Genomic DNA, 13416 nt, shown 5'->3' on the forward strand with positions numbered 1-13416 from the left:
CGGCGGTGTTGCCAGATTTCGCCTAGCGCGTGATCCGGCGAAGTTGCAGCGTTGGAGACCTTACTTTATTGTCAGCCCTCGTATATCCTTCCTCGTGACGGTTGCTTGCTCTATGCTGATGACCTCAAAATATTTCTTCTTGTGTCATCGTTTCTTGACTGTTGCCCGCTTCAAAACGTCATTGACTCCTTTACCTTGTAGTGTAAGGCCAATGGTCTCCTTCTCTGTCCTGATAAATGATGTGTCATCTCGTTCGGTAGATCCTGTAAGTTTTCTTATACTTAGTCTCTATGCAATACCCCCATTAGTCGAGTAACCTCTGTAAAAGAGTTGGGAGTATGGCTAGATGAGGCTCTTAACTTTAACTTACATGTTGATTATGTTGTAAAAAAGGCTAACAAAACTTTTGGGCTTATTGTTAGACTTTCATTCGAAATCACAGACCCTCGTTGCCTTAAAGCACTCTACTGCTGCTGGGTCCGATCCACTCTGGATTACGCCGTCGTTATCTGGTCACCATCAGGCTCCGTTGCGATGGCCAGGCTTGAGAGTGTTCAGCGTAAGTTCACCCGTGTAACGTTTCGACGTTTCCTTGTAGGACACCATGTGGAAGTCCCATCCTATCCTATCCGCTACCAGCTTCTAGAGCTCAACACTATACGTAGAAGTTCGGCATTCCCATTCTAGAGCTTGCTTTATTGCAAGCCTCCTATCCCATGACCTCGATGTTCCTGCTTTATTATCCTCTGTCCCTTTCTATGCCCCTTCACGTCACCTGCGTGACAGACCCTCCTTGTATATCCCATCCCGCCATACGCGTTTTGGATCTAACGAGCCGTTTCTTCGTGCGCTTTCCGCTTTCAACAGCTCGTACCACCTGGTTGACTACAATCTTTCTTCGTCTCACTTCCGCTCACACCATCACGCCTCCTCTCCTTTCCTACCCTTTTAGTTATTAGTCTATTCATAATATTAAAGCATTGTGTAACCCTAGCGACAGACAATTTGTACAAATAAATAAAAAAAAAAAAATAAATAAAAGCCAAGCCGTTCGTAAGCTGCGTTCGCTGTTTACGCGGATTACTCGATCCCAAAGGGTGTAATGTTCGATCTCTAACCGGAATACGGACAAAACCTTGAAGCGTACTTGACAATTGGCTTAAACGGCCAAGCTGAGCAGGTTTGCCGGATTCCTGGTCCCCGTCGTTGATACTTGATTCCCCGGTCCATTTGGCCAAACTTAGAAACTCCTGGGCTCCCTTGGGACCTTTCGTGGTAACGTCGCCCCAAGGTAGGGTGGGTAGTGGTGCTTCTTCTTTTTTGAAAGCACAAGGCCCGGCCTCGGCAATTTGCAGATTACTTCGCTGTTCGATGGAGGTGGTTGTATGGAGATCTCGACGCCTCCCTCCCATCCCCCCTTTGCATCTCTTCCTGCTCGTACTGTATTCCCATCAGTGGCCGCAATGATACCAGACGGTATTGGACGGTGTTGTCCTCCGTCCGATCCGCCGTCGGTTTGGTGGTGGTTCTGGCCGCTCTTCATTTCATCTCCGTAGGAGCGGAGACCCATGATGCTTCGAGCACTGGCGTAAATCTGCTGAATGAGATTGTCTGCGCAGACAGGGCCCCAACGCACAGTGGTTTTGCTAGAGCGGCGTTGTTTTCAAGACAATAATTAATCATTAATGTGAATTAGATTTTTTCCATCTAGATCCAACGTTGCTACTTGTTACTACCTTGTGCAAACACCAAGACTGCAGCTACCGTCAACTTAACAATGATTTTGGCAAGAATTTTACGCCAGACAACCTTATTACTACATCCACCTCACAATATTTTTTCATTAACCCTTCTGCATCAATTCTGCACCCGTACAACATTCTATAATATACAGTAATGCTTTGTATGTGTTATGATAGCACCTTACCCGATGGATACGCTTTGGGCCACTCACTGATAACTCGTTGTTATCAGCTGATATGGGTTCCTGCTATCCATCGGGGTCAATGCGCAGCGTCCGTCGATCAGTTGACTTCGGCTGGGGATCGCGAGAGCATCGGGCACGAACGAGCCGCGCGTGGCGTCCGGTTTTATGTGTAGTCAAAGTACCGTTAAGTTTTAGGCCAAGGACCTGTGGTTCAATCTGTATGTTCGTCTAGGATAAAAATATAGTGTTGCTAAGAAGAACGTTACGTGTCCTAATTTAAAAGTAACTGTAGCTGCACGAAAGAACCTAAAAGTATGCAAGAACACAGTTGAAGTGGGAGATTTAAATACCTACAACTTTAAGTACCTATGACTCCCAGGGTCGCAAATAGTCGCAGCCAATGTTTACGGCATACCTTCTTAAGATGTTATATCTGTACCCTGATATGGTCACATAGTTAGCCGTTTAGTTCCAAAAATGTACTGGTTAATGAAACATTATAAATCAAAAATGTTGAGTGAGTTTTTCATTTATTTAAAAAAAATGACAGTATATTTTGATAAACTTTTAATTTTTTGTAATTTTATAAGAAAGCCAACAAAATTTCATTTTCAATCATGTTGAACAAGTGTGAGAAAACATTTAATTAATAATCTGAATTAAATATGCAAAATGATGCAAATATTTGTAAGAAAACTTGATTTTCCACACTTTGCGCAACTTTCACGCGCGGTATCTCTCGCAATTTTGCTTTAAAATTTAAATTAAGTTTAAGTACTGCAGATGTTGTAAAAGGTTTGTGTGATCACTATATTTTCATAAAATCATCTAAATTTTACAATTTAAACTGAGTTTTACTAACACAAACAAAACAAGCATGTAAACAATTGTCACGGTGTATCCACCATAATTACACAAAGGTTTATACCTCACGTGGAAATTGATGAAATATCAAATATGTCATGTCGTTATTGTAACTTTTAAATTCATACATATCTCTCAAGTATTAGTTAAAACCATAATTCTTTTCTCAATCCCTTCGTCACCGAGCAACGCCGGGCGTCAAGCTAGTTGGTAATATTCCGGAAATTTCTTATTTAACTCTTCTTTTTTCATATAGAAGAAAGGTTTTGAAAATTGGTTTCATGAAATGTCAAACCAAAAGATCGTACTCTGAACCTCTGTGCAGGGGCGAAAAGCTACCTGGGGTGTGATCGAATGCAGGAACCTACCGAGCTCGTCATCATCCCACAACCTCTGCCACCTAGATAAGCAGAGATGTTGTGGCATGGATAGGAACCCGTGAGGTGGAATCGGCCTCTCAAAGAAGCTGCTCTCGTGAGGACCGCGTTTGGCTAGAATCTCGGCTATTTCGTTGCCCACAATGCCGCAATGCGTTGGAACCCATATTAGCGATATCCTGAATGCTTTATCAAACGTTGAGCACCAGATGTCGCGTATTTTGTGAATAATAAGGTCTTTACTCTTAAGAGACTTGGCTAAGCTTAGCGCTTCCACAGCACTTAGACTGTCTTGACCGAAACCCGTGCCTTCGTGCGAGGAGGAGCCGTCTGTGTAAAACGTGTTGCCCGTCGTGGCCAAACTTCTTCACAAAAATCAAGCTTGATCCCAGTGGCAGCAGATGCAACCATATTCCAAGACGCTCAGCACCGTGGGCTGGTATAGCCTCAGAAGATCGGAGGGGTGGGCTCTCCACCAAAATCCCGAGACTGTCCTCAAGAAGTTGATCCTCTTACTACATTTCTGTAGTAAGTAATTGACATGTGACCTCCACACATTTTTTATATCGAACCATACGCCTAGGTATCTAAAAGTTCTAAAAATTGTGATTTTTGTGTCATAGAGAAAGACACCAAAGACCGGGTTGACCACGTTTTTCTTCCTGATGTTCTCCATATCATATGATAATGAAAACACCAGCATTTCCGTTTTTTTAGGCGAAAATTCGATACCTTGGCTGTCCGCCCACATGGTTAGATTATCCAGTGTGGATTGCAAGGGAATTTGTAAACCTGCGATGGTCTTGCTGGAGACTGAGACCATCCCGTCGTCTGCCAGTTGCCTAAGTGTGCAGTTCGGCGCTATGCACGAGTCTATATCCGGCATATAGAAATTGTATAATAGAGGGCTCAGGCAGGATCCTTGCGAGAGGCCCCCGAAGCTGAGCCGCCTAACCTATATTTGGTTGTGCTCGAAATTAATTGCCTTGATCGAAAGGAGGTTGTCATGTTATTGAGTCACGGGCTAAGTCTTGACGACTGTAGTTTTTGGCATAGAAGATCGAGAAATACTGAGTCGAAGGCCATCATGTCTTTGCGAGAGCGGGCCATCTCTATTTCGGTTAGCAATAGCGCAAGGCAGTCGTTTGTTCCTTTACGATATTTACGATAATAATATTTTTATTATGAATTGGTCTCTACATCAAAGCAGGTGAAAATCACAAATAAATGTGAAAGAAAATAAAATTTATGAAAAACACTACAGAGCATGTTTTATCAACAGTAAATTAAGATAAAAAAAATGGAGTGCGTTTATGTATAGGTTTATCAAATAAAAGTTTGGTACATTCTACTTAGTCCACGCGGTTTTCCTCCCAACTCTATTATTTATGTTAAAAGACCATGCCAATCCATTTAGGACAAGGTTGTATGTAATAATGTCATCAGTGTTTCTATTCGAAGATATTTCTAATTGATCAGAGTAGTGATAAACAAATGATGTGTACCAAATACCATGTTGTTCATTCTACTTTTATTGTAACAGTTTTTCTATTGAATAAAGATTGGAACAAACCGTGAAGTTCATACCTTGATGCTTGTAATTATGAAGGAAATGCGATGTAAAATGAAGAAATATTGGTGACTGCATTAAACGCCAAGTTAGTGCAATTTAAACTAAGAGACTACCTTCGGGAGTCGGGGGAGTCATTGGGAAATCCGTTTTGTACTCATTCGCCTTCAGTGACATCGCTGCAAGGGCCGCTGTCACCTCCCGGCCTAGTAGGAAGGTTTCGTATCGATCTATCTCGATCTCAGTTCCCACGTCCATCCCGATGCAAGCGTTCACGTCAATCGCATAGCAATAGTCCAAAGATGTGCCACCGCTCGTGCCCTGCATCTCGGCCACTGTGCCAACCTTGAACTCCGAGCCTGCCTCCTGCTTCACAAATTGGGCTCCGGCCTCGGCGATGGCGCGCAGTTTTTCCTCGGCCTTCGGTTTGCGCGTGGTGTACGACCATGGGAAGACGAGGTTGTTCCCGGGTGAGTGCAGATCGATATAAAGTACCAGGACGTCCTTCAATGCTACCAGGGTACTCCTGATAAACTTTGACTCGACCTCGGAGAACGGCTTCGTGCCGCGGTACGAATTCTCACTCGGATCGGTGCTGGTGTCGTTGGACACCTTGTCCCACTTGAAGATGTAGTTGCGGTTCAGATCGACCCCCTTCTCGCCACCCGCCTGGTTCGAGCGATTTTTGCGCCATAAGCGGTCATTGCTTCGCGAGTACTCGTAACCATCAGGGTTCGCGAACGGCACGATGACAAAGCGGTAGTCCAGGTTTTTGTAGTCGTCGGGATTGTTGACCAATTGATCGATAACGTATAAGGCCGCCATCGCCGTGCCCCACTCGTGGGCGTGCTGATTTGCTACGAGGAAAACCGTTTTCCACGACAACGCTTTATTGATAATGATCGTCTGGAGCTGGCGCCCTTCGGCCGTTTGGGCAACATTTTCCACCGCCACCCATTCTCGGTTCTTTTCCTGTAGAGATTTCATCCATGTGACTGCTTCGTCGTAGGTAGGAAACTGATTCAGAAAATCAGCTGGCCGGTATTGCCTTTCCGAGCTGGAGGAAGGGACATTCATTAGACATTATCGTCCGGGAACTAACAGCCGGCTGTCTACCAACACGACTGGAATGGAAGACGTACCTGCTTGAAAACAGTTTGTAGAATGTACTGTTAGCCCCAGGTGAAAGGTTGCCAAACGCCCGGAAGGCTGGCGTAGTGTTGGCAGCCTTGATAAGCGCATGCGCCACTAAAACAGTCACAAGAAAGCGTTGAACCATGTCTGACGCTAAGTTACTGAACCCACTGGTTTCACGAAGTCCATGCGATGTTTTTATGTACAAGCTTTTATAGAGGAGCGACAACGAAAAAGCAATTTGGCACACTTCTCTATATCTTTGTGTCTAATTGAATTAAACAATATACAAGCTGCTTGACACAATAAAACCCAACTGTAGCAATAAATTGTTTTGTGTGGAACTAAATTGTGTACAGAAACAAGAAGGTAACGCATGTTGCTAGAAAATAATCTTTTTATTTTAGCTTTAGCTCAGTCAAACTCAATATTATTGGAACCAAGTTTGGTTAAGAGTTGAATCCTCGAAGCTAAACCAAGCACCCGCGATAACTTTGTTGTTAGAGGAGTAATGGCAAACCTCGGTTCTACAGCTAAATTGCGAAAAATGTATTTTCAACCCCTCGAATAATTTGCAGTCGCTCTTCTGAATAAATCAAATATGTAATTATTTTTCTCAATTCTTTTTTCTTTCAGAAGCCAATAATTGTTCAGTGAAATGATTTGCTAAGTCAATTAATGTTACACGACTATGAACCCATCAACTGTATCCGAAGTATTCAAGGCAAGATAACCGTGTAAGCCATCGCACTGATGGCATACATAGCTTCCATGCCGTATGGGACGATCTGGTCCACGTCCACCTCAAAGTCATCCTTTCCCAGCTTGATCCAAGTGCACGCCCGGATATTGAGCCATTGGCAAAAGTCCATACCACATCCGGGAGCCTTCTCAAGCAGCTGCCCGGGGGTGCCGACCTTATATCGCACGCCCTTATTGAAGTCGATCGCGTTTGCTCCCGCTTCGGCAACCCGCTTCGGGATCGATTGGTCTAGCGGTGGCTCAGCGGTGTATCCCCATGGGTAGAAGATGAACTGACCGCAGCAGTGTATGTCCACGTACAGGAGCGCATCTCTGTGCCGGAGAATCAGTTCGGTGAGGGCTTGCGTTTCCTGTTCTGAGTTGGGTGCTGGTCCACGGAACGTTTCCGACGAAGGATCTTCATCCGCGCTGTGGATAAGCATATCCCACTGGTACTCAAAGTTCCGGTTTAAGTCGACACCAATATCGCCGGTCGGTTGAATCGATCGATTCTTACGCCAGGATCGCATGTGTTCACGGCTGAACTCGTAACCATCCGGGTTTGCCATCGGTACGATAACCCACTTGAATTGCGCCAAATCGGGATACATGTTGGCGTTGCGCACCAGCTCATGGATGAGGAAGATGGTCGAAGTCATTGCGATCCAATCTCGGGCATGCACATTGGCCGTGATAAGGATTGTTTTCTGCTGATCGGGGTTGATCGTGATCGCGAAGATATCTCGGTTCTCCACCGATGTACCGATTAATTCCACCCACACTTGATCCGGATGCGCTTTTTGGAGTGCCTGGAGCCACGCACTGGTTTGGTTATAAGTTTGGAAAACTTCCATCACGAAAATGTCGTCCAAATTAGTTTGTCGTTTGCTGGAAATAACCCAAATAGCTTAACATTGATTGAAAGTTTCCAAAGAACTTCTCATTCAACTACACATACTTCACTGAGCAGAATTGAGATTTACTTGAACTATTCCTCGTGCAATTCCCATTTGCTGCACATTTCACCGTCATTAGAAAGGAAACTGCTAAATAGCAGTATAGTATAGAACTCGACAGTGGTTTGGGAGACATATTGGAACTTTACACTAAGCGTCACTAGTTCCAAGATACCACTGTAGAGAATAGAATAGATATGGATCAAAGCGTAAGTAGGAATTAATAAGTAATCACACTTCATCAAATACATATATTATGGGAAGGGTATCCAGAGAGCGTTGGATCATAAATAGAGAGCAAACATAGGTGAGAGAACTGCGGCATGTCCTTGTAGTGAGTAGCTGATACACGAAAAGGAGAAAACATACGAAATCGGGAGAACTGCGACACGCATACAGTAAGAGATCGAGAGAGCAAGGATCGGACCAAGAACGGCACGATCGGGCAGAAGGACTGGTCAGGAGTCAGTTTTTGGACGAACGTTAAGAGGAACGGATTGTGTGTCAAAAATAAAAGTACATATTGTATATTGGAATCATGGCTTGTAATTTCGGCGGTTACGACAACCACGTTGTAGGACTTTTATAGCTTTTTAGTCGTGTTTTCATCGCATTCATTCGATGGCTTGTATTGTTTACGTAATCAAATTCAATTACAAATTTTATGCGTACAATTTTAATTAGTACTCTGTAGTATTAGAATGGTGTACTGTACCAGCTTACACATACTATAAATATCCTTTAAATAGCTGTTGACTCGAACGCCCATAATTGTGTGAAATAGTTTGTTTCAATGACCACATAAGTTTTAGAAAGCATGTTCAAAGGCTAATGCGCCAAGTTCGGCTGTAGGATATAAATACTCTGTTTCCAGTACACTTTTTTTAGGGACGTAGGCTGTAATATACACTTTCTTCATATTTTTGTAGTATTGTACTCTGTTTACCCAACACATTGGAAGTTTGGTTTGGCTTTTGTTGTTTAGCGTACATTTTTCGTAAAAGTTTTTTTTATGTTCTAAGTTTTTTTTATGGGCTCCAACATTGCATACAACTAATTCGGTCCATATGGAATCATAAAAGGCCAATTTGACTAACTTTTATGCCAAGTAGGATTGGGCTCCCATTTCGCCAAGTATATCCTCATGGCTTATTCAAAACGGTTTGAAACCTATAAATAAAAGAAGAAGCGATGTTAACCAAGACACGGTGAAGATCTAACACTAACATGACTCGTTTGTTTGATCAGACGGAATATTTATTAAATGTATTGGGTGAGGACCCACTTACAAACACTCAAACAAGGATTCAAGGCTGAGCAGCGGTCAGGGCCATCGCACTCACGGCGGCCAGAGCTTCCATGCCGTAAGGGATGATTTGGTTGGTGTTAAATTCAAACCCTTCGTTCGTCAACTCGATCGAATTACATGCCCGGATGCCGACCGAATGGCAAAAGTCCATACCGGATCCGGAAACCTTGTAGATGAGCTCGCCCGGTGTTCCAACACGATACTTTGCGTTTCTCTCATTGGAAATCGCTTCCGCGCCTGCCGCAGCGACGTCTTTCGCCTTCTGGACATTCGGCGCCGGGTCATCGGTGTAACCCCAGGGGTAGAAGATGTACTGGCCGAAGCTGTGCATGTCGAGGTAAAACACCGCCTTGTTGTACAGCCGAATCAGATTGGCGAGTGCCTTCGTTTCCGGCTCGGAGGCTGCCGACGGTCCGCGGTACGTTTCCTCCGTCGGGTCGTTATCCTCGTCCTTAATGAGCACGTCCCACTGGAACTCGAAGTTGCGGTTCAGATCGACACCGACCGCGCCGCCAGCCTGCGGGGATCGATTCTTGCGCCAATACCGATTTTCCACCCGACAGTGCTCGTACCCATCCGGGTTCGGCATCGGTACGATGATCCATTTAAATTGAGCCAGCTCAGGATAGCTGTCGGGATTGCGAACCAGCTCGTGGATGATGTAGATGGCTGAAGTCATGGCCACCCACTCGCGAGCGTGGACGTTGGCCGTAATGATGACCGTTTGCTCTTGGTCGCGATTGATCGTTACCGAGTAGATGTCACGCTCTTCCACCGACGCTCCAATCGTTTCAACCAGTACCCGATCCTGATAGGCCGCCTGGAGTGCGTGAAGCCAGTCGTTGGTTTCATCGTACGTTAGGAAAAAATCCAACACGTTAAAGTCATCTACATTTAGAACGGCCTGCCGCTTGCTAGAAAAAGAATGGGAAACGCATCTTTCAACATCAAGAATGTTGCTAAACGAACGATCGCATACTGCACTGAAACATAGCTGTTCTCGGAGAATGTCAAATTTGGCAAACATTCCACCGGTACAAGGAAAAATACTGCGCTAACAATCAGAATAGAGATTGCTGGCAGTTTTGCAGTTCGCTTGAATACTTCACTCGACATTTTACCTTACTAGTGTTCGGCTAGTATAACTCCGGGTTTTTATAGCATTTCCGTCGTTGGTTAACTATTTTTAAAAGAGTGTTTGTTTGCTTGCGAAAGTAAAATCAATTAGAACTCCAATTAGTTTTGGTTTTGACTGCATAATCATAGGCTGCATGCTTATTATTGCCATGTGAAGATTGGTATTGATCGACTGGCTAAAAATCAATGTAATTACCTTTCTCAATTCCTGCAACGATATGGAATTAAAGCATTTTGATTCAGTTTCGTAATTTGCTTACCATGACACAACAGTCGGTCGGTTAGAAAATCGACCCATGAGCGCCGGGGCTCACCACCTTGACGGCGTGGGTTCGAATCCCAACCGAGACCGGACCCTCCCCTGTACGAGAGGACTGACTATCCACGTACAACAGGGAAAAGTCTCGTAAGCCCTTAACGGGCAGGAATGACCAACAAGGTCGTTACGCCAAGAAGAAGAAGACACAACAGTCAAGTAGCGTAAGGAATTAAAAAGATCTTATTTATATGCCGAGGCTGAATCTCGTCCGAGAATCATTTTTCTTATAATTTTGCGATCAGCATCTCAAGTTTTGTGAGTTCAGATATTTCGATCGGATTGTAACAGATCCGCACACCCAAACGAGTGATTCCGAATGGATCCGTTTTTGGCAAATGGTTCATAACTTGTGGTGTTAAGTCGTAAGCTTATGACACCGTTGGTCAGTGGGAAGAACCGGAATTCCGTCGCTTTGCCCCCCCCCCCCCCCCCCCCCCCCCCCCGCCCAGCACGTGGAAAAGAACTCAATTTGTTCAGGAACAACTCGACCACGGGTCTTTTTTTTGTGGTTTGCAAGATTAACACATTATTTGCGCTGTTAGTTGTGTTTTCTTCTCTGTTATGAGTCGCGTTGCAATTGGCAAGGCTGAGTTGTGAGATGCAATAATGCAATTTCGTTTTGACCGCGCGAATGCACAAATTGGTCACTGATTAAGAGCCGCTGGAAGGCCGTTGTAATACTTTGTTGTTTATTCGCTTTGGGCTTACATGTTAGGAACTTTCATTTATTTCGAGCAGTTAAATCGATTTGTCTGACGAGAAAGCGCGCTGGTCTGGTGGTCTGGTTACCATATTGGTCAAGTTCATTAGGCTTTAAAAAAGTTTCTTGAAATTGAGTCATTTTGTTCCGGCTATGCATATATGGCAGAGCGAATTGGGTGGCAGAAATGCTCCCCTTTGGGTGATCCAATTTTTGCACTGTATGTTTTGCTTCACTTCAATCAGTGGGCGGGAAATTTATATGCGTATGATTTTTTGCACTTTTCTTTTTTTTCAATTACTTTTAAATGAATCTATGATTATTGACAAGTAAGTCGTGTTTTGAGTGTTATAGTGTTACTCCTACTCAATCGTAGTTTAATGTTTGACATTTTCTGGATGTACAATGTTAATACACGGCGTGTAAGTGTATATGTCTGAACAATAAATTAGACAACAGATGTTTTGCATAATTTAAAAATTTTGATTATGCAAAGCATGTTAAGTAAACATCAGCTTAGAGCCATTCATCCACTTTTTATTAGGTATAATTTTTGACAGGTTTTGAAAAAACTTATATCATTGACATGTTGTATCTAGATTATTTCGTTATCTTGTGATATAAGAGCATCGCTCTGTGCGTTCTCTTTTCAGTTAGTTCTAATTATGTAAACTCTCACTTCTGTTTGGAATGGAATGTGTGGAGGTAAAGTAGAAGGATTTGCTTCATATAAAATGTTGCTGCTGCAGAACATCGTCAATTTTCGAAGTTACTCGGATAGTAACCATCTACATTGATTTCTACGTGTATAATATTTCTTCAAAAGTCAGTGAACTAAATAGGCTCCAAAAACTTGTTGAGTGGAAATCTGTTATTAACTTTACTGTCCATAGACGCATATTGGCTTTCAATATAAATAGTCAAATGAGAATATCTGTTGAAATGAATCCAACAGGAGATTCAACAAATAGTTTTTTTTGGAATGCAACGTTGGAAAACAGCATTTAATCGGGTTTTTTTGAAATGCACCTTATAATTTTAATAATGTACAATTTTCGTTTATCGTTTTCGTAGATATTTGAAAAGCATAAATTTGTCCCAATAAAAAAATACACATTAAAAGCAACATCTCAGTTGCAGGTTTAAGCTTATGGAAACTAATTCAGAAAGAACCATTCCTTAACCACGTGCGAAAAACCTTCACGAGTTTGTTCTCAATCATGCAATTTTCAACACGTTGAACAAATTTTATGCCTAACCCTTTTCTCGCACCATCATGGGATCGCTCCAATTTTCCAACTCAAATCCCATAAACAGTGCCATTGACCATACTGGAGCTGGTGGCAGGGACCACCCAAAACCGCGATAACACATTAACACCGTCCATGAGCTATGAGCGACAATCATTTGTTCACCTCACGATTGGCTTGCAATTTTCCACCTGACGTGACGACGACCGTATGAGGTCCATAAATGGCGTACAAAATGAATGGACGCCCAACGTGGGTGCGAGTCAAAACTGAAGTCACACAAATATACAAAGAAAAAACAAGCAGGATGAACGAAACCATAACCGCCAGCAAGGTGCGTTCCTCCAACGCCGTCCATCTCGACCGGCGAAAGGAAAACCCCGGGCGAACGGTGTCATTCCATTCCACGGGCACGATGCCGCACCCGATCGCGCGAACTTATTAATTCAAATATAAAAGGTGTTAAATAGTAGTAATTGATTTAAAGAATCGAAAACAAGGAAAGAAAACTCCTGCAGAGAGCTCGTTAGTTTTCAACATATAAAGTAAAATCGCGAGACCTCCGGTTTAATGCCGTTTTTTCCTTTATGGCGTATGGCCGGCACAACACTGCTCGGGTGGGCAAGTCTGTGGGGCTCGACAGGAGGGTGTGGGTTTGCTGCCAGCTAGCCGGCTTTTGGACAGCCTCTGAGGCAAACAGACGAGCGAGACTTGCCGTGACGATTAGTTTTATTGCGGCAGCCCATAGGTTCGCGATAATTATCGTCCGTACAGTGCACGAGTGTGAGTGTGTGTGGACGGCTGCTGGCACCTCTGCACCTTCCATCCTTGGTGTTTCGGCTCCATCTTGAGGCTATCGTCGCAGTAACCACCTCGATCGCATTGATTGGACCGACCGTCAAACTTTATTATCATAATCGGTGTGTTGCCATGGTGAAGGGCCATACACCATCCTCAGCAAGCGCGCGGTACAATCTGCATAGTAGTCTGCACACGTCTGGTGTCGGCGGGAAGGTACGTGCCCTGCATGTGTCCAGTGCAGTGCACAAGCATTCCGGAGGCGCACGCCGTTCGGGTGGCTTGGGTCGGGAATAATAAATGCATTCCCCTAACCGGTCAACGAAGGGTCCGG

General features: G+C 43.9%; 1 protein-coding gene across 1 annotated transcript in view; it reads right to left on the reverse strand.

The window, feature by feature from the left end:
- Positions 1 to 13416, reverse strand: part of LOC131266237 (uncharacterized) — an 88898-nt gene that overhangs the window by 36964 nt on the left and 38518 nt on the right. The gene's annotated exons all lie outside the window — the stretch shown is intronic.

This window comes from Anopheles coustani, chromosome 2 (genome assembly GCF_943734705.1).
Source record: "Anopheles coustani chromosome 2, idAnoCousDA_361_x.2, whole genome shotgun sequence".
NCBI lineage: Eukaryota > Metazoa > Arthropoda > Insecta > Diptera > Culicidae > Anopheles > Anopheles coustani.